General features: G+C 37.4%; 1 protein-coding gene across 8 annotated transcripts in view; it reads left to right on the top strand.

The window, feature by feature from the left end:
• The window catches only part of CADPS2 (calcium dependent secretion activator 2), a 540,052-nt gene that overhangs the window by 300,376 nt on the left and 218,107 nt on the right, over positions 1–21,569 (top strand). The gene's annotated exons all lie outside the window — the stretch shown is intronic.

The following is a 21,569-nucleotide window of genomic DNA, read 5'->3' as shown; positions in this document are numbered from 1 at the left end:
TCCAGGCTCTGAGCCATCAGCCCAGAGCCTGATGCGGGGCTCGAACTCACGGACCGTGAGATCGTGACCTGGCTGAAGTCGGACGCTTAACCGACTGTGCCACCCAGGCGCCCCTAAAATATATTAAAGCTAAGATGTCGTTCACATATAACCCAGGACACTGTGAAAGGTTTGTCAGGGAGGGATGTGAGTGTTCATCCGATATGTGAGTGAAAAACTAAATCAATGCTGGAGAGTAAGCCAGAGGGCAGGACCTGTCTCCTGCGGACCACCATGGGTCAGAGTCCGTCGTCCTCTCTTCCAGGGTTCCTTTTCCCTTGTAGTTGGTGAGGTAATAAGTCTGAACTCTTGAACACAATGAGTTTTTTAAAAACCTCGGTCTTTCTCAGATTAACACTGTAGGGCTCGCTACAGTCAAATCACAGCACAGAGTTGTTAGCTATTAGGAAAGCATGTGATCTTTTTCTTCACGAAGGAGAGAAACAGTCGCTAAAGTGGCTCCCTTTGAGATTAGCAGCCAACATGAGTCTAAGAAAGTACATTCCTATACAGAGAGGTGTCATCTTCTAGCTTTAGAGCCAAATCACCAACACTGTAGCAGAGTTCACTGATGAGTCAACAAAATAAGGATTCTTTGGATGACTAACACGGGGCTAAGGACTACATTGCCTCCTTAGTTTGGATGGGCAGTGTATGCAGTGTCAGAATGAGTCTCCCTGATGGGAGAAACAGCTCAGAGGGTGGGCTCTTTGAAAGGAAACCGTAAGTTGGGTAGCTCACATTGTGGCATCTCAGTGTAGTGTTGCAAACTAAAGTCTAACTATGACTCAGCTCATAATGCAGATGGAATTCTTGGGATTTAATATTTAGAGTTCTTCTCATTCATTCATCTCCCTGGTCACCATTGATTTATTTAGCAGGCATGTATTGAGCACTTGCTCTGTTCCACCCAGAGCAAACCTCAGTGAGGTACCCTCTCAGGCCTAAGGAAAGTGGCTAGTCAGGGATTCAGACTTATATACAAGTAGCTGTAATAGTGATGTTAGTCACGAAAATCCCACAAGACACCTGACTTTCAAGATAAAACTTGGAAGTGTGAATTCAGGTGGGCAATGAGGAGGAAGAGCATCCCAGTCACATGATCTAGCATATTCATGGCCAAGAGTTCTGGAAGGGCTGTTAGCCAATGAAGACAAGTTGGACACAGTTAGCATAGAGCGTGTTGAGACAAGAGAGTTAGAATACTACTGCCGTAAAGTGCTTAGAGATTAGTAGAGCCTAGATTTGGACATAATATTTCTTCTGTTTTTACATCAGTCTCTTTTGATGAATGGCACCATAAGAAATTGGAACCTATGTATTATAATTCCAACAGAGTCCTTAATTTGCAAATGTCCAGCACCATGGTGAATACCCCTGGAGCCTTAAAATTGTCCAAAGAACCAAGATTAAACATGAGGTTAGGCACATGGCAAATTCTGCAGCCTTTCACTTGTGTGGAAAGAAAGCCCTGCTCTCTTCTTTGGCAATTTCTTCCCTTAGAATGCTCCAGGGCAGGTGAGACAATCCAGCCCCCTTCCAAGACTTGATTTTGTTGTTGTTTGTTTTTCCTTTTTTTTTTTTTTTTTAATCACTCCTTTGCCCTTAAGAAGTACTGGTTTATATCCTATCTCTGAGCCCTTGACTAAATCAGGACCCCCCCCCCCCCGCCCCCGCCCCGCCGCCCAGGATGTGTGTGGAGTTGACTTGTGTTCAAGACTGCTGGTGAAAGGGATCACTAAAGAGAATATATCTTAGTCTCTCAATTTAATACATAAAGCCCAAGAACTCGCCTTGGATTCAGATGAGGAATGCTTTAGATCCATCCACATCAATTATTATCTAAAATGATCGTGACAGACATTACTAGATATTCGGGTGTCTCTGCAGTTGATAGTATGTAAAAGGAAGGAATTCTAGAACTGAAAATATCTGTGATGCTGTTCTCCTAGTTGGTATGTTATTCAGCATAATTAAAGACAACATATTTCATAATAATTCCTTAAAAACTAATACCAGTATTGGACATAATAATGATCAATCAGAATTAAAAGTTTTCAACACTGCTATAATAGGTGATCCCCATGGGCAGGCACAGGTGTTTACTACAAGTGCCTGATTGGGTTCCTCAGCGCCTGTGGAGACACACAAATATTTTGAATATCACCCCTGTGTATGTGGACAAACATGATTTGACCTATATTATAATTGTATTCATCTTTTTCTGCAGTGTTTCATAAATGGATTTTACTGAACTTAATTACATTTAAGAAGAGAAAGTCCACTAACCTTTTTCTTCCAAGTACTCTATCATATGCCAAAGCAATAATAGGATATGAGTAGTAGATTAATAGCATTTTGCTTTGAGGCTGGAGTGTGTTCTGTCAATAGTTCATCCCATAATGAATAATTAACACATGAATAATGAATAATTGAAAAAGAAACAAGTCAAGTTAAAAAAAGATTAATATATTGGGGCGCCTGGGTGGCTTGGTCGGTTGAGTGTCCGACTTCGGCTCAGGTCATGATCTCACAGTCCGTGAGTTCGAGCCCCGCGTCGGGCTCTGTGCTGACAGCTCAGATCCTGGAGCCTGTTTCAGATTCTGTGTCTCCCTCTCTCTGTGACCCTCCCCCGTTCATGCTCTGTCTCTCTCTGTCTCAAAAATAAATAAAAACGTTTAAAAAAAATTTTAAAAAAAGATTAATATATCTTTAAAATATAGCAAACCTCTCTTACAGAGAGTTGTCAAGTGGATTAAACAATAAATTGGGAGGGTTATGGGTTTTTATCTTCAGAGCACTTTTGAGAACTAGACTTTGAAATACTCTGGGTTGTTGGTTATAAAAACCTATTGGCTTTTAAAAATAATACGGGTATCTCTTATATGAACTATTGGAACATATAAATAGATGAATATTCATCATATGTGTAGAGCACCTGTATGGTCCCTAAATATTTTATCAATGTTTATATTTTTTGTGGCCCCAACTGCACTGTGAGTTTCTTAGACCCATTTGAATCCACTGCCTCCCACAATGTGCAGTCAAGGACAGATATTAATATAATGATGATGATGAAAATAATAGTGTGCTCCTTAGAGTTTTAAGGAAAAAATTTACAGTAGGTTGCATCCTAAGTTGAAAAGTAAAGAGTTCTAAACTCACGTTACATAGAACAGAGTATAATTTAAAATGAAAAATACCTAACGGGCACCTGCGCAGCTCAGTTGGTTAAGCACCCAACTTCAGCTCAGGTCATGATCTCCCCATTCGTGAATTCGAGCCCCACATCTGACTCTCCACTCTCAGTGCAAAACCTGTTTCAGATCCTCTGTCTCTGTCTCTCTCCCTGCCCTTAACTTGCTCATGCTCTCTGTCTCAAAAATAAACAACCTTAAAAGAAAAAGACCTAAAATAAATGTGTTTGGTTCTCAACTGTTGCATTTTTAAATAATCTTTTTTTTAAGTAGAAAAATATATCTGTTCTAAAGCTCATTTTTCTGATAACTAATGAGTCTGTGACTATACATTATAGTTTTTTTTAAGTAGGAATAACTGTATGCAAATGAAATTACATTTAATTTGGATAAAATAAAGATGATTTCATTCTTTTAAAACCAAACCACATGACATATATTTGATTGTTTAAAAAGAGCTCATTTATTCTTTTGGAATATATCCTATAAACTAATTATATAAACTCATATAAATCTGTTAAGTGAATTACCAGGTAGGTTTTGAATGGTTAAATAATTCATATCCATTTTTTTTGCGGTTGTTTTCCTGCTTTTTCTGGGTAGCTGGAAGACAGACGTGTTCTAGGACAAATGGACTATCCTTTAGCATAGCCTAGTGGCTAAGTAGCAGCATTAACTTAAATCTCAGAAAATACTATTCCTCTTTTTACTGAATTACATTTTCCTAATTCAAAGGTTATTTTTTTTCAGTCAGACAATAAAGTGGAATGAGATAAAGCGAATGATTTATTATGACAATTAAGCCTACAATGGAAAAGGAAAAAGAAGAAAATTAAATTGCCACAAATATGCAGAAGCATAAGACCAGGTTCTATCTATCCGAGGTCTCCGTGCACATGTTTTTTGGTTTTCGGTTTTTGGTTTTTTTTATAGTGAAAATGAATGAAAACCTCATGAGTGTCTAACCATAGGAGAGTTTTGTCACAGTTAAGAACTGGTAAGACTTGTAAGACAAAATATTAGCCAGATCACTCTCCTCCTATACATCTGTTTCTCTTTGTGCAGAGTCATGCTTGGCTCTTTAAACATTTCTTGATCAGATAGATGTATTGAAACATTTTGTAACTGTCGTTTATAAGTCTCTGTTTAATTAATATCTTAAAGGTTTCAAAGGCCCCGGGGCCTGTTTCTTGCTGCCAGGGAGAGACAGGAGTGGAGATTGCAGTGGGAAGAACAGTGTCCACACCAAGCTGGCTGCAGGATTATTATCCCCTGCTTTCCCACAGAGCTGGCCAGCCCTGCATTCAGGGACTGCGGTGTTAGGCTATCAGACGTGGCATTTGCTCTTAACGTGAACGAACTGCGCTGTAATAAAATTGGATTGTTGATGATTTTAAGGTTTATGATCTTCAATTAGTTTGGGGGGGTAGTCTGATCAAAGGGAGGAAAAATCTTACTTTCGTCAAGATGGCATTTGCTCTCAGGGTCCAGGCCTTACAGAAAGGACACGTCTGTTTTTTCCCTGGAAGAAAATTGATTCTCACTTTAAGTTGACCTTTTAGAATGATTTTCCTACATGTCCTTGTCTAAAATAGCCATGTTTTGACATTTGAACCTATATATAGGTCTGTTTGCCTTCCCAATTTGAATTTACCTCATTCCGACTTATTCTTATTTCATAGAAATCCTACTTCTTACTGCCTTGCGAAAACCTCTGACAAAGTATTTGCTAGGTTCTTAATAAATGATTGATTCCTTTTCCAAATACAGCTCTCAGAAGAGAAGTCTGTCTGTGGTACTTTATAAACATGAATGTAACTGTTGTAGAATGATGAAAGGAATAAGCCCTCAAGGCAACTTCGTTTTTCCAGATACCTTATATTCATGTCCCTTTCTGCATGCTAATTTAAATCATTAACTGTATTTTTCATTTTAATTTACTGATGACTAGTTATGTAATAATCATAGAAACATATTCAGGCATGGCTTTAATGATCCTTAAACTACATGTTTTAACTTCTCCTTTGCAAAACCTTCTCGGATTTCTCCTGTAATAAATTAGTTTGCCACTGAGGGTTGATGGGGGGTGGGAAGGAGGGGAGGGTGGGTGATGGGTATTGAGGAGGGCACCTTTTGGGATGAGCACTGGGTGTTGTATGGAAACCAATTTGACAATAAATTTCATATATTGAAAAAAATAAATTAGTTTGCCTTTAACTTTAAGCTTAAATGTGGCTTTCTCGAGATTTTTCTCCAGGGAGTGACATTTTAAGTTATTTTTCATGCATCAAATAACTATGCTCTCTTGCTTTTAGGCATCCTTCAGTGTCCTATCTGAGCATCTTAAAAGCATGTGAGGCCAAACAACTAAAAGTAGAATTGAGGTCTTGTAAAATTTTCTTTCAGGAACCCCAGACCATACTCATAGGTTATCCTAATGAATTTGGGGCACTTCTTAAAAAATTACAGTGAAAACTAGGAATAATTTAAAATATTTTATAAACAGTTAACATACAGAATTATAATAGACCAGTTCCATCTCCTTTATTGGTGCCTTTTATTATACAGTTTTTCTATTTGCACACATTCAAAAATTTTAAAATATTATCACCGAGTTTATAAATTAAAGCTCTTGGGCTTGTTAATGAGCATTGTGGGAGGTCGGGAAAAATTTGAACATTAGTGACAGACATTTAGTTGATTCCTCAGATACGTGACTGCATGGTGGTGCAGGTGGAGGGCAGTGCGGTAGTAGTTGTATACGACAAGTACAGGTGTCGAGCCCAGGACACTGGGTTTGGGTCTCAGTTCTGCCACTAACTTGGATAAGTCACTGCACCTGTCCTGGCCTGGTTTCATCAATTGCTAAAGGGGACATCAGACTAGAACATTTGAATGGTCCCTTCAGCTCCCCAGAGGACAGCCTGAGAAGATAGGACATTTGGGGATTCATGTCAATCTTCTCAAGATAAGAAAAGGAAGTATGGAGACTGACTGAAGCATCAGGCTGCTTTTGTAGAAAAGTAATTTGAAAATACACATCGTAGAATTGTTTATACTCTGATAGTAATGTTAAAAAACAGATGCATATAAAAATTTAGAAGTGAAATACACTAAATATACTAAATAGAATAATGCAACTATGGGTAACTATTATGGGTACTATTATGATGAAAAAATGCAATTATCAAACTAAAGATCAAACAGGTTTTCTTTTAATTAACAGTAGATAACCACTAGGGTGCCTGGGTGGCTCAGTGGGTTGAGTGTCTGACTTCAGCTCAGATCATGATCTCAAGGTTAATGAGTTCAAGCCCCAGGTCAGGCTCTATGCTGACAGCTGGGAGCCTGGAGCCTGCTTTAGATTCTGTGTCTTCCTCTCTCTCCCCCTCTCCCTCCCTCCCTGTCTCTCAAAAATAAACACACACACACACACAAGGTAGGTAATCAGATATTTGGTAAAACTAATTTATTAGGGAAATTTATTTGAGAGGTTTCCTTAAGATGGCCTTGAAAGACTCCTGTCCATCCAGCATTTGTCCTATTACTTTTTTTTAAGTTTATTTTGAGAGAGGATGTATGAGTGGGGGAGGGGCAGAGAGAGAGAGAGCAAAAATCCAAGCAGGCACCACGCTGTCAGGCCAGAGCCCAATGCAGGGCTCGTTCTCACGAACCATGAGATCATGACCTGAGCCAAAATCAGGAATTGGACACTTAACCAACCATCCAATATTTAAGGACTCGGTGTGGCTTAGGAACGTGCACTCTGGAGCCAGACTGCCTCTCTTCATATCCTGGCTCCGCCAATAGCTATGGCATCTTGGGAAAGTTGTAAAACCTCTCTCTGCCTCAGTTTCTTCATCTGCAAAATGAAATTGTTGTAGAACGTAACTCATAGAATTATTTAGAGGAGGAGCATTTTATTTTGTTATTGCAATGTAATTAGCATACAATCTTATATTGGTTTCAGGTGTACAACATAGCTTTAACAATTCTATACGTTACTCAGTGCTCATCACGGTAACTGTATTCATCACCTGTCCCCATACAACGTTATTACAATATTGTGTGATGCTGTACTTTTTATCGCCATGAATTTATTTAATAACCAGAAGTTTGTACCTCTTCATCCTGTTTATTTGACTGATCCTCTCATCCATTTCCCCTCTGGGAACCATCAGTTCCCAGAGTTTGTACTTTTAGAGTCTGGTTTTTTTTTCTTTTTCTTCATTTATTTTTTTAGATAACACATGTAAGTGAAATGATATGGTGTTTGACTTCCTCTGACTTAATTCAGTTAGCTTAATACCCTCTGGGTCCATCTTTGTTGTTGCAAATGGCAAGATCTCATTCTTTATGGCTGAATAATACTCCATTGGATATAGATACCACATCTTTACTCAACACTTGGGTTGCTTTTATATCTTGGCTATTATAAAACTGTGGTAAAGAAAGTGTGCATATGTCTTTTCAAATTAATGTTTTTTTTTCTTTAGGTAAATACCCAGTAGTGGAATTACTGAATTGTATGGAGTTTTTATTTTTAATTTTTTGAGGAACCTCCATACGTTTTTCCACAGTGGCTGCACCAACTTATATTCCTATCACCAGTTTATGATGGTTCCTTTTTCTCCCCATCCTCACCAATACTTGATGTTTCTTTTTGATACTAGCCATCCTGATGTGAGAGGATACCTCATTGTGGTTTTGATTTGTGTTTCCTTGATAATTAGTGATCATCAGGACCTTTTCAAGTCGTCTTTAGAAAATGTTCCGTATGTCTTCTTTAGAAAAATTTTTATTCAGGTCTATTTTTAAATCAGATTATTGTGGCTTCATACAAATGCCAGTGTTCTAGTTCTATGAAAAATGTTGATATTTTGATAGGGATCGTGTTGAATCTGTAGATTGGGTAGGATGGATGTCTCCACAATATTCTGATTCATGAGCATGGAATAGCTTTCCATTTGTTGGTGTCCTCTTCCATTTCTTTCATCAGTGCTTTATAGTTTTCAGAGTACCAGTGTTTCGTCTCCTTGGTGAAGTTCATTTTTAGCCTTTTTTTTTTTTTGATGCAGTTGTAAATGGGATTGTTTTCTGAATTTCTCTTTCTGCTACTTGATTGTTTGTGTATACAAATGCAACAGATTTCTATATAATAGTTTTGTATCCTGCAACGTTAATTGAATTCATTTACCAGTTCTAGTAGTTTTTTGGTTGAATCTCTAGGGTTTACTGTATATAGTATCACGTCATCTGCACATAGTGACACTTTGACTTCTTCCCAGGTTGGATACCTTTTATTTCTTGTCTGTTTGGCGTGACTAGGACTTCCAGTATTATGCTGAATAAAAGTGGTGAGAGTGGACATCCTTGTCTTGTTCCTGATCTGAGAGGAAAAACTTTAAATTTTTTACCATTGCATATGATAATAGCTGTGGGTTTTTCATATATGGAGAAGTAGTATCTTAGTGTGTATAATGTGCTTTCAAGAGTAGCTGGCTTGGGCGCCTGGGTGGCTTAGTTGGTTAAGTGTCCAACTTGAGCTCAGGTCATCATCTCACAGTTTGTGAGTTCAAGCCCCACATCAGACACCCTGCTGTTGGCACAGAGCCTGCTTCAGATTTCTCTCTGCACCACCTCCGTGTTCTCTGTCTCTCTCAAAATAAATAAACTTAAAAGTAGCTATCTAGCTCACAGTAATACCCAAAATGTTTTAGCTATTGATAAAACCCTAAAGAAGGTATGTGTTTGGGTTGAGACACTTACTAAAAGAAGGAAAAATAACTCTTAAATATTTACAATATGAAACAAAACAAAAACCAAAGCACCATGATAAAAAATGCTGGTACATCAGAGAAGACAGAATAGGACTGGGTGGAGTGTTACTCAGCACTGGAGAAATAGGACATAGCGAAGACCCTTGTGGACCATACTAAGTACAATCCCACCTGGCCCTGGGTTGTGGGGAGGAACTTTGGTAGTTAGGTGACACATGAAATGTCTACTTCCTGGGCCAAATTTGGTTTAAAGCATAGTCTGTGTCACACACCCAGTGATCCATCCAAGAACAAGGACTGCAGCCTAAATTCCAAATACCAGAGACTGAAACCTCAGCCTTGCCTATAGGAACACCTGCATCTTTGAACCTTTATCATGTTTTGTACGGGTTATTCTCTGTATGAACTTATTGCGGTAATAAAACAATTAACAAAACAGCTTACATTTGTATTTTCTGTTTCCTACCTGTCTGCCCCATATTTTTTCTTCTCAAAATCCATTCCTTTAAAAAAAAAAATCTGGGGCACCTGGGTGGCTCAATCCGTTAAGCATCCGACTTCAGCTCGGGTTGTGATCTCGTGGTTTGTGAGTTTGAGCCCCGTGTCGGGCTCTGTGCTGACAGCTCAGAGCCTGGAGCCTACTTCAGATTCTATCGTCTCCTCTCTCTGCCCCTCCCTGCTCATGCTCTCTCTGTCAATAAAAAAGCGAACATTAAAATAATAATAATTAAAACAAGTCTTTTGGAGAAGTACGTGTTAGCTAGGATTTGTTCCAATCTACGGTTGAAGATGGACTATCACTTGATCTTGATAAGGGTGGGGAGAATCAATCCTTGAAGTTAGTTTCTGTGGGGTATAATAGATTATTCTACTTACTAAAGTATTTCTCGCCCATCCTGCAATCGTCATGCATGGAAGAATATTACTCAGAACTGCATGTCAGGAAATGGATGGTAGAGAAACGTTTGGATTAAATCTTATTACCAACCAGCTAAATACTTTGTTTAAGCCCTCATTTTATTAGAATGTTGCTATAGAATGATCTGGGCCTTGGGTCTCAGGTGGTGATGAATACATAGAACACCTTTTTCTTTCTTTTTTTTTTTTTCCAGTTAACATTCTTTATTTCCTATTTATTCTGGATCCTTCACTTTTTTCCAATTTTTAAAAATTTAAATCCAAGTTAGTTAACATATAGTCTAATAATGATTTCAGGAATAGAATTTAGTGATTCATCATTTAAAGATAACACCCAGTGCTCATCCCAAAAAGTGCCCTTCTTAATGCCCATCACCCATTTAGCCCATCCCCCCACCCAATGCCCCACCAGCAACCCTTGGATTGTTCTTTGTATTTACGAGTCTCCTATGGTTTGTCTCCATCTGTTTTTATCTTATTTTTCCTTCCCTTCCCCTATGTTCATCTGTTTTCTTAAATTTCACATAGGAGTTAAAAAACGTATTTGTCTTTCTTTGACTTATTTTGCTTAGCATAATACATTCTAGTTCCATCCACGTTGTTGCAATGGCAAGAGTTCATTCTTTTTGATCACCAAGTAATATTCCATTGTGGGGGGGAGTGGTATATATACACCACATCTTTATCGGCTCTAGGCTGTCGTCCTCCCCCCCCCTTTTTTTTTTTTTACTGCCTTGTCCCAAAAGGATGCTCTAAAGATGAAAGGTGGTCTTAAAAGGGAAGATGAAACTTCTTGAGCAGCAGTCTTTCCTCCATATGATCCTAATAAAGTCTTTGAAGGAATTTCATTTAGAAACCCCATTCACAACTAAGTGAATTAATTAAAAGGGCACCATTTCCATCTCACCTGCACCTCTGACAACTTTCTCTTGCTCCTTCTCAAGCATCCATTAGGGCTGCTACTGAGTAGTAGAGGGGACTGGCCTGTGGATGACCTAGGCTCTAGCCTGCTCTGCCTACGGGTTGCTCTGGGTCTTTAGTCATGTGCCTCCTTAGCTTCATCTTTAAAGCTGCATATTGAGCTCGTTAAAAAAAACAAAAAACTTTTAGTTTTCTTCCAGCTCTGAAATTTCTTTCAATTTTTTATTTTAAACCTAAAAGTAGGTGTCTTAAGGAAAGTAAAATACAAATAGTTCGTATTCCTGGGATAGAATAGAAACAGGTAAATGATTTTCAAGGCATATCATTCTCTTTAAGGACATTTCCATAAACAAGAGGCACAGGGTACAGGGAGGTTAAGAACACAGGCTTTGGAGTTAGACCTGGGTTCATACTTGAGCCCTGTCATTTTTATGCAAACTTGGTCATATCTAGCTTCTCATGGCCTCACTTGTCTCAACTATAAAGTTGGATTGTCCTCAGCAGGAAATGAGATCTACTCAGAAAGCATGTAGAACAGTGCCTGCTACACAGTAAGTGCTTGATCACCTAGTAACAGTTGTTACTAGAATAAACATTATTTTTAAAAAATTGTAGTCCCATGAGGTATAATAAAACCTAAGTTTAACATCATAGTTTGATTGTATTTGGAAGAAGATGCCCAAAGACATATGGGAAAATAGCAAATCTTAATTCCTTCAGAATATAAAAATTATGTCCCCCATTAGGGCCCTATGCTTTAATTTTTTTGACAGTTATGGACGTAGGTGGTGGTGGTAGTTCATATGTGTACGTTTTGCTGTTAACTTTGTTTTGTCTTCTGTATGTCCATGGAGAAAAATAGAAAATATTATGTAAGAGCACTCAGATAAGCTCAAGTTCTCAAAAAAAAAAAAAAAAACATCTGGAGATTATTTCATAGCAAGTGAGAAGAAGATAGAACTTTTCCCTTTATTTTAGCCCACTACAGTCTAACTTATTTTTAAAATGGCAGATGCTTTCAAAGCATGATATTTTAAACAACTAGTCGTGTCTTTTGCTGATTTAGGGCAGTTGCTGATTTTAATTTTCTTAAATCTTTAGGTGAGTGTTGATCTTCTATAGCTTTAAGCAGCCTGTTAGGTTTGGAAGTATTAAAATTTGTCCACTTTTCAGTAAGTTATTGTTCACAGTAATTTTTACATACTATGTAAGTTTTCATTTTGTTGGGTGTTTTAAGTTGGTTTTATACATGGTTCATTTAAAGAGGGATTGAGAAAAGCTTACTCAATACTTAACGATTCAAAGACTTGTGTTTTGTAGTTGATAGCATCCAAGACCTTCGTGTCGTTGAATAATTAAATATGCTAATGTTTTATGAAAACAGTTGCTGGGAAAGATTGGCATCATTGAGGTTGGGGTTCCAAGGATTCTTCATGAATGTTCTCAAGTGGTTCCTGGTACATGCCTTTGGTAGTGTGGTGGACACTTAAAGAATGCTTTTACCCCGACCTCTGCCCCTGCACCTGTCAGTTCTTTGGTCAGGTGTGATCTCTGCACAGGGGCCCATCCTCCCCACCCCACACAGAATAGTGCCTTTCTTTCCTCACTGCCAACTTTCTCTTCTAACTAGCTTCATTATTTTCTTGTTTATTTTGAGAGATCATGCGAGCAGGAGAGGTGCAGAGAGAGAGAGAGAGAGAGAGAATCCCAAGCAGTCCCCTGGCTGTCAGTGCAGAGCCCTATACAGGGCTTGAGCTCACCAACCATGAGGTGATATGATCGGAACCAAAATCAAGAGTGGGTCACTCAACCTACATAGCCACCCAGGCACTCTGGTTCATTATTTCTTAAGCTCTTATCATTACCTGATACTATTTACTGCCTGTTGTTTGACTATCTCATTACTACAATGTTACTTCCGTTTGGATGATTTGCTATTAACGTAGCCCTCCCAACCAAATCTAATTTCAGTAGGGAAATTTCCGTGGCCTTACTGCTATTTTTAAACCTAGTTTTTTAAGAAAACTGTCTATTGCTTAGTAGAAGCTAAATAAATACTTGAGTGGATGTTTTCTTTTCCAAAGAAAGAACAGAATGCAGAACTTAAGTTCACAGTTCTTTTATATTCAAAATAAGTGTTGGATTGATGGGATAGAAACTTCAAATTATAGTATTCTCTAATTGGTACCACTGTAAGTTTGTTGGGATATGCTTCAAAATATTATTTCCCCAGAGGATTTACAATAGGTTTTTACAATTATAGAAATTTAGAAATTTCTATAGGACTAGAAATCAAAAGAAAATTAGAAATATAGGGGCCCCTGGGTGGCTCAGTTGGCTAAGCGGCCGACTTCGGCTCAGGTCATGATCTCGCGGTCCATGAGTTCAAGCCCCGTGTCGGGCTCTGTGCTGACTGCTCAGAGCCTGGAGCCTGCTTCGGATTCTGTGTCTCCCTCTCTCTGACCCTCCCCCATTCATGCTCTGTCTCTCTCTGTCTCAAAAATAAATGTTAAAAAAAATTTTTTTAAAAATTAGAAATATAGAAATTATAGAAATTTACAATTTCTATAGGACTAGAAATCTGAAGACTATTATAAAAAGAAAATGTATTGTTCAAAAACACTTCAAGGGGTGCCTGGGTGTCTCAGTTGGTTAAGTTTCTGAGTGTTGATTTTGGCTCAGGTCGGGAGCTCACCGTTCATGAGTTTGAGCACCATAAAGGACTCTGTGCTGACAGTGCAGAGCCTGCTTGGGATTCTCTCTTCTCTCTTCTCTCTTCTCTTTCTCTCAAAATAAGTAAAAAAAAAAAAAAAATTTAAAAAACTTCAAAGTCATTATTCTCTAGAGTGAGACTTCCTTTTTTAATCATTTTTTTGCCTATGATGGAGGAAGTAGATTTGTAATATTATCTGTCAACATTTTCTGTTTTGACCATTTCTTTGATACATGGTGGAACTGTAGGAGGAGTTTCAGCAACACTTCCTGTGGGTAGGAGTTTATCCCAGTGTTTGTATACAAGAATGCTGTATAACCGATACTAAAGGCCAAAAGAAAACTAGATTTGAGCATTGTTTATGCTGTCTTTGTGGAATCAGTAAAACTTTTGCTTTCTTTCTCCTATGGGAATTCCAGATTGAAGTCCTATTTATTTCAGGGTTTATTGTTTTTCTATTTCATGAACACTTCTCCATTTACATTGGCTCAAAAAAAAAAAACATTTCATGAAAATATTCTCCCCAACAACTGACAAAGAAGAACAAAGAGAAATTAAAAAGAAGCCAGTGCGTTGATCATCCGAGACAGAAAGAGTCATGGATATATCCGGGGAGGGGAGCAGAAGGGAGGAGGGAGTGAGCAAAAGAACCCTGCCTGTTGTCAACCTGAGTGAAGATTGTGCAGGGGCCAGAGTGTGGTTTGGGTCCAAAACAGGAAGAAACTTAGGAGCCTGAACATTACATGAATTTAGAAAACAGGATGAAGCCTGGCAGTAGTGAAGGACCATACCTAAAAAGAACCTGGTCGACATTTATTGCTGTAAAGCTGGCCTTGTTGGAAGCCCATGACAAGGAGAGCAAAATAGTTTGGGAGTTGGGGGTAATGACGAGGTCCAAAGGGAAGAAAATGGGTGTTAGTGGAAAGTAGGGATGGATAGAACAGCACCTGAAAATACAGAAACAAATCTCTTCAAAAGTAGTCCCAACTCATCTGCCAGTGTATTTTAATCCTGGCATTCTTTTCACAAATCCCATCTGGTCATAAGGAATACTTCCTAATCCTCTCTTTATGATCATAGAGTTTAGCAAAATGGGTATTGGTGACAGGATATAAACTTCACAACCACAGTTTTCTGTCAACACCATATTTGAGATGCCCGAAAATCATTATGTTGATGATGGGGAAGATAGCTAATGAATCTGTTTCAGCTGCATGGGTGGATGGATGGATGTTTTGATTATAAAAAGAATCATCACCAGCCACCTGGGTGGCTCAGTTGGTTAAGCATCCAATTCTTGATATCAGCTCAGGTCTTGATCTCAGGATCATCAGTTCAAGCCCTACATTGGGTTCCATGCTGGCTATGAAGCCTACTTTAAAAAAAAAAAAGAAAAGAATCATCACAACTTTAATTGATACCCATGTTAATTACATGAACAGAGCATAGAGTTCAGGAGTATTAAAATGTCTAATCATTCATCCTGGAATCTTGTATATCCTTAGGAGTAAATTAATATTCAGATCAGAAGAAAATAACTTATTTTCATGATTTAAAAAAATCTGTGTTGTCTTTATGAATGTATCTTTTATTGTCTTTGCTTATTTCATGTATCAGTACTTTTGAAATTTTTTTTAAATTTGACAGTGGGCTAGAGGGTACAACAGTAGACCAGTCATAAAGGTAACAGAAAATTTGAGTATCAGCTATTTCCACCTTTGTGAAATTGGCAAGCTTATTTTTGCCGGTTGGATTTTTAGGTTCATCTTTAACTACTTTCTGTTCACTGACATTAATTAATCCCTAGCTGTCTTTAGTATTTGCCACAGAAAATCCCTTTCCATTCCTTCTCTCAATTCAGTCTCTACCCTGAAAAAAAACACCTGTTCTAATAATTTTTGTAATGATCTTCCTGCATTCACCTGTTTTCCAAAACCAATCAGGAAATTTAGGAGTACTATTTGTATTTTTACTAAAAAAGTTCTAGTGCTTTCTGTTGCTAATGGGACGAGATTCACATTCTATATCCTTGCCTTCAAATTCTTCAAAAATCTGGCCCTATCTGATGTTTCGCTGTTTCTCCTTTTAGTGCTCCAGGCAAACCCCCAGCTTCAGCCAAATCAGTCTGTTCATATACCCAAACACGCTTTAACTAACTCAGTCCTATTTCTTCCACTTTGACTTAACCTGGTACTGGTCCAGTACTAGGTTATCTGTTTTCTCACATTAGTACAGATGTGCCAAGAAAATTGGTTTTCTCTATAGTCTTTCTCATGAGCAGATGGTCTGCTGACTGCCAACTAACTTTGTCCCTCCCTGATTTTGAGGGAACTGGTCATCGTTTCACTGGTTTACTTGCACCAGAAGAGTGGGCTTTCATTCTGTCTGCCTACGACCTTCCTTATTTAAAACTCTTTAGTCAGCCAGATCTGCCTTTTGTTCTATTGGAAGAGATATGCTTATTGAGAAAATTCATTCTTTGTACATATGGTAGGTTGATTGTGAAAGTGGACCCAACAAATGCACTCTCTATATCTTTTTTTTTTTTTTAAGTTTGTTTAATTATTTTGAGAGAGAGAATCCTAAATAGTCTTTGAGCTGTCAGTGCAGAGCCTGACGCAGGGCTCGGTCTCATGAACTGTGAGATCATAACCTGAGCTGTAATCAAGAGTCTGATGCTTAACTGACTGAGCCACCCAGGTGCCTCCTAAACTATACCCTTTGTCCTATATCTATGTTGTTCCTTCCAACGTTGGGCTCAGCCATGTGACTTGCTTTGGCCCCTGGAACAGTAGAAACTGGGCATAAGCAGAGGCTTGAAAAAGCACCTGTGCATTTTCACTTCTTCTCTTGCTCTCTGCCTTCATCATGAGATGACCTATGGGTTTGACTGTCAGAGGAACAGAAATGGATGAGCCCAGTTTTTCTGGCCAAGGTCTCAGACATGAGTGAGCCCAGACAGAATAAACAAAGCTGGCTAGCCAATTTGTAGCTGACCATAGGTCAAGGAGTGGGTCATGTAGAGCCCTGATCAGATCAGTAGTAATGCTCAGTGAATGATAGGTTTATGAGAAATAATAAATGCTTGATGTGTTAAGGTGCCAAGTTGAGGATGATATGTTACACTGCAAAGGCTGATACTGTGCACTGTTGTCTTGCTACTAAATCCTGTTCACTTTTTTCTTCTATAGATCAGATGCACAGAATTGGATTAGTCATAATCCTTGGCCCATGCAAGGGCCATATTGATCTATACATGTAATAGTGTATGTAATCTTTCCTGTATAATATGCCTTTCTATAAATATACTATGATTTATGCACTTTATCATAATGGGCATTGAAGTAGTTTCCAGATTTTGGCTGCTTCAGGAAGTGCTACTATAAACATCTTGTGTTTATCTCTTGGTACATATATTTTCTTTCTCTTTAGTGTGTACCTAAGAGTGAATTGATGAGAATGTAAAAGTTCTCTTTACAAGATAATGCTAAACTTTTTCAAGTTTTAACAACAGTTGTAGCAATTTCATCCAGTTGAATGTGAGATTGTTTTGCCATCTTTGTCTCTTACCACATAGTACCTTCTTTTGATAGTTAGATTTTCATATATTTTATGTGTATAGCTGTATTATCTCCTGAAGGTAGGGAAGGTATACTTTTTCCTTTGTTACTTTGCCCACACACTTCAGAACATAGTGGATACAAATTAAGTATTGACAACTGGTTCATTTTTATGTACTTTCAAATTAAGAAGCAATATAAAAATTCCTTGACCTCATGTTTCCACTTCAGACTGATGTGGGCATCCCGAATCTGTGCTCATAGATAGCCTGAGAGTGTTCTGTTATAGAATTATAACCATTCACACTCTCTCCAGTTGGGATTAACACCTTGTAGACTGGCGCTTCTTAGTCACCATTGTTTGACCCGATGCTTAATACAGGCATGGTTTCATCAAGTGATTTATTGATAACCATGTGCCAGGTTCTGAGCCAAAGAATGGATGGGTGCAGTTTGTTATAAGAGTAGTAATTCTTTGGGTGCTTGGCTGGCTCAGAGCATGCATCTCTTGTGCTCAGGGTCATGAGTTCAAACGCTCCATGTTGGGAGTAGAGTTTACTTTAAGAAAAAGAGTGATACTTAAGAAACATTAATCAGCAGGAGAAATACATTAGATACAGTGGAGCTAATTCTCCCACTGAATTAGAACAGTTGTTAACCTAACAGTATAAACTTAGAAGGTGAAGAGAACCGTAAAATGGAAAACAAGCTGGCAAAATATATAGAGAATGTAATGGTCTTACAGATGATTGCTTCTTCCGTGACTTTGACATCCCAGTTGACAAGATATAAATAAGTGATTCACAGAATCTATTTTAATTGGTGGTTTGAAGCTGTTTCCAAAAGCCCTTATATCAGAATTCAAAAACACTTCTAAAAGATATGCAATTTGAGGGGGGGGGGCGGTGGTGCCTGGGTGGCTCAGTCAATTGAGCTTCAAACTCTTCTTGATTTTAGCTCAGGTCATGATCCCGGCATCATGGGATGGAGCCCCACGTCGGGCTCCACACTAAATAGCCTGTTTAAAATTTTCTGCCTCTCCCTCAGCCCCTTTTCTCTGCTCACACACATGCATATTCTCTCTCTCTCTCAAAAACAACAACAAAAAAACTTTTTATTCTTTGTGGGTATTAGTATGCACACACAAGTGTTTAGCTTGGTTGAGTATAATTTTCATTGGTCACTCTGCTCTGAAAGCACAAGAATATGAGTATTTGGGAATAATATCTGTTGACTGAAAAATATTGTCCCAGTAGGTAATGGTAGTAAGAATTGTGCTTATGAATGTTTATTAAACGAAACAAATTTTAAAAGGATGAAAGGGCTCAGCTCTTTGCATGAAATGTGAAAAGTGATAGAGGAGGAAAGCTGATCAAACCTCAGTCATCCAGATTTCTAGGCTGATGGAGACTATAATAACCAAGGCAGAAAAAATGACTAGGTGAAGGGAGTCCAAAGGTACAAACTTCAAGTTATAAAGTAAGTCATGGGAATGTAGAATGTACAGCATGGTAACTGTAGTTAATAATACTGTGTTGCAAATTTAAACAACACCTAAGGGAGTAGATCTTAAAAATTCTCATCACAAGAAAAAAACAATTTCTATGTAGTGATGGCTGTTAACCAGACTTGCCATGACTATTTCGTAATATGCACAAGTATCGAATCATTGTTGTACACCTAAAACTAAAGTTTTATGTCATTTGTACCTCAATTTAAAAAGTAAGGATTGGACCTGAAATGAGTAAAGTAGTATAAAATGAATAAGATGGCTACAAAAAACAAAAACAAAACCAATACTGTTTCAGTTGTAAATACTGCAGAGAATATGGATAAGGTTGTCATGCTTTGCCATACCACTGTTTGCTTTGGACACAAATTGGGGTTTTTTTTTTTTAGTTATTTATTTCTGAGAGAGAGTGAGTACGAGTGGGGAAGGGGCAGAGGGGAAAAGAATCTCAAGCAGGCTCTGTGCTATCAGTGCAGAGCTCAACCCACAGCTCAGTCTCACTGACTGAGATCATGACCTCAGCTGGAATCACGAGTTGGTCATTTAACTGACTGAGGCACCCAGGCACCCCACAAATACATCTTTTTATGCAAAGGAAAAACAAGTTTCCCCATATGTTTAGTCTTTTCCTTGACCTTAAATAGGATGCAACTGTGGACATTTTGTTTATAGTTCCAAAACTTGCACTTGGTTACAGATAACTATGCATTGTTCACTCAGAGGTTTAACCTTTCGACTTAGTATATCTGAGAGAATCAAAGTGTTAAGTTACATGTTATACCGTGTAAGTTTAAGATATTTTCATATTACAGTAGTAATATATATTACAAAAAAATGAATTGTAAGAAAAACATCAAAAAGGAGATAAAAGTTTACTTCATAATCCTTTAAAAATTTAGGCATTTAAAAATTAAAAGTCTGTCTCTCTGATCCTATCAGCAGCATTAATGACTTGTGCATATATTTTCATATTAACATATTCAATTTAGAGTAGTTTTAGATGTCTCCTTTTCAGCACTGATATTTCTGCTATCATCAACCACTTTAATGTTCTATCATTAAAGTCCTAGCATGAATAAATGGGTTAAAAAATATTTCTTAATTAAAATTATTCCCACAACTTGATCAATTGGTTGTAATAAGTTATATAAAATGAAAAATTGAACTTTGTGATACAGAGTACAAATTGCATTAATGATTGATAGGTAATATGCGTGAAATGAAAAATTACTAGGCAGGGAGGAAAAAGTGTTTATCCTGCTACCAAATTCTCGGTGAATAGAGTATAGCTATGATCATCCCTCTAATGTTTCTCATAGTAATTGACAGAAAGAGGTATGAAGAATCATGAGACCTTAATAATATGCCTTGCCATTTTAATTGCTGAGACAAGTAAGAGAATCTTAATTGCCAGGGGACGCATTACTAATTAAAGTGTCATTCTACATTCATTCTGAAATAATTAGTTTGAATATTTGTAAGAGCTGAGATATAAATTTAGTTCCAAATTCAAGAACATACCCACAGCAGACTTTGTTAAAATGATCTATGGTTAAGAAAGGTTAACAATCATAAAATTTTTAATGTTTCTTTAATTTGGTACAATTTAATTTTTATTAGATTATTGAACTTGAAAGAATGGAGTTCATAGTATCATAAAACTTAGTATGGTTTTTAAATTGCTATAACACCGAGTTAAATTCCTGAATTCCTTTTGAGATTTATGAGATGTTGATATTTTGTTTTGGTGTTTATCACAATTTGGGAAAAACCTTTAATGAATAATGATGTCAACATATAGTTACATTATAATGTATGAATTGTTCTGTTATCACTACGTGGCAACTTACGAATGTAGCCATGATTCAGTGGACTTTTAAAATTCAGGAATAAAGTATTTAAGTACGAGATTAAGTTGTTAAGACCTGTGTACGTTGTTACATATTCTTCTAGGTCATTCCTTCTTATATTCCCTAATATCTGTTACATTTTACCTATGCAATCCTCTAACGATGAACACCTGAATTGTCTCCAGTCCATCATCTTAATAGATATTAAATAGATCTTTGTTTCTGTCCACTTGTAGGCCTAGTAAGAATTTGTCCACCACATGTAACCAAGAATCAGACATACACATACTTAATTTCGTCAAGTATTCCAGGTTTACTTTCCAGATTACCTGTTCTTCTTTACAGTCCTACATCCCTGTATCCATACCCAAAATTCATATATAGACCTTTCTAATTTTTGCTTTTTCTGATGAGTGTGAAATAGTGTTTGATTATATTTAATAAGCTTGAATATCTATTCCTATGTGTTTCCACTAGTTAGTCTTCTTTTCTGATTCATATGTTCCTCTCCTCTCCCAGTTCACTTTAAAATATTTTTCATTGTTGTAAAATGTTCTTTCTATCAACATTGTCCAGTACAGCTTCAGTGATGGAAATATGGACCTGGACTATCCAGTAGGTTAAACCACTATGAAGCTAAGTTGAATTCCTAAATTTCTTTCTGGAGTATTGGTATTTTTTCATTATTGTGTTTCAGGTTTATCACAGTGTGGGGATGATGTGATTTTTGAACACTTGAAATGTAGCTAGGAGCCAATATTTTTATTTTAATTAATTTTTGTTAATTTAAATGTAAATAGCCACACTTGTTCATTCTGCTGGACAGAGAGATTTTAGATAATCTTTTGTTGGCTTCAGCTATGACAGATAGCCTCTTACCTTTAATCTTCTGGATAACCTTCTTGAACAGAAATGCTTAATAGTCAAACCCATCATTTTTTTTTTCCCACGTGTTTGTGCTTTTCGAGTTGTTTTAAAAGTATCCTTCATCTCTAACTCCCGGAAATAATCTTTCATTTTCTTTGTTTGGTTTTACAGATTTATCTTTAATTTTTAAGTCTTTAACCCATATAGAGCTGGC

Source organism: Prionailurus viverrinus, chromosome A2, assembly GCF_022837055.1.
Source record: "Prionailurus viverrinus isolate Anna chromosome A2, UM_Priviv_1.0, whole genome shotgun sequence".
Classification (NCBI taxonomy): domain Eukaryota; kingdom Metazoa; phylum Chordata; class Mammalia; order Carnivora; family Felidae; genus Prionailurus; species Prionailurus viverrinus.
Note: the sequence above shows the minus strand (reverse complement) of the source record. Positions and strands in the feature narration are given on the sequence as shown.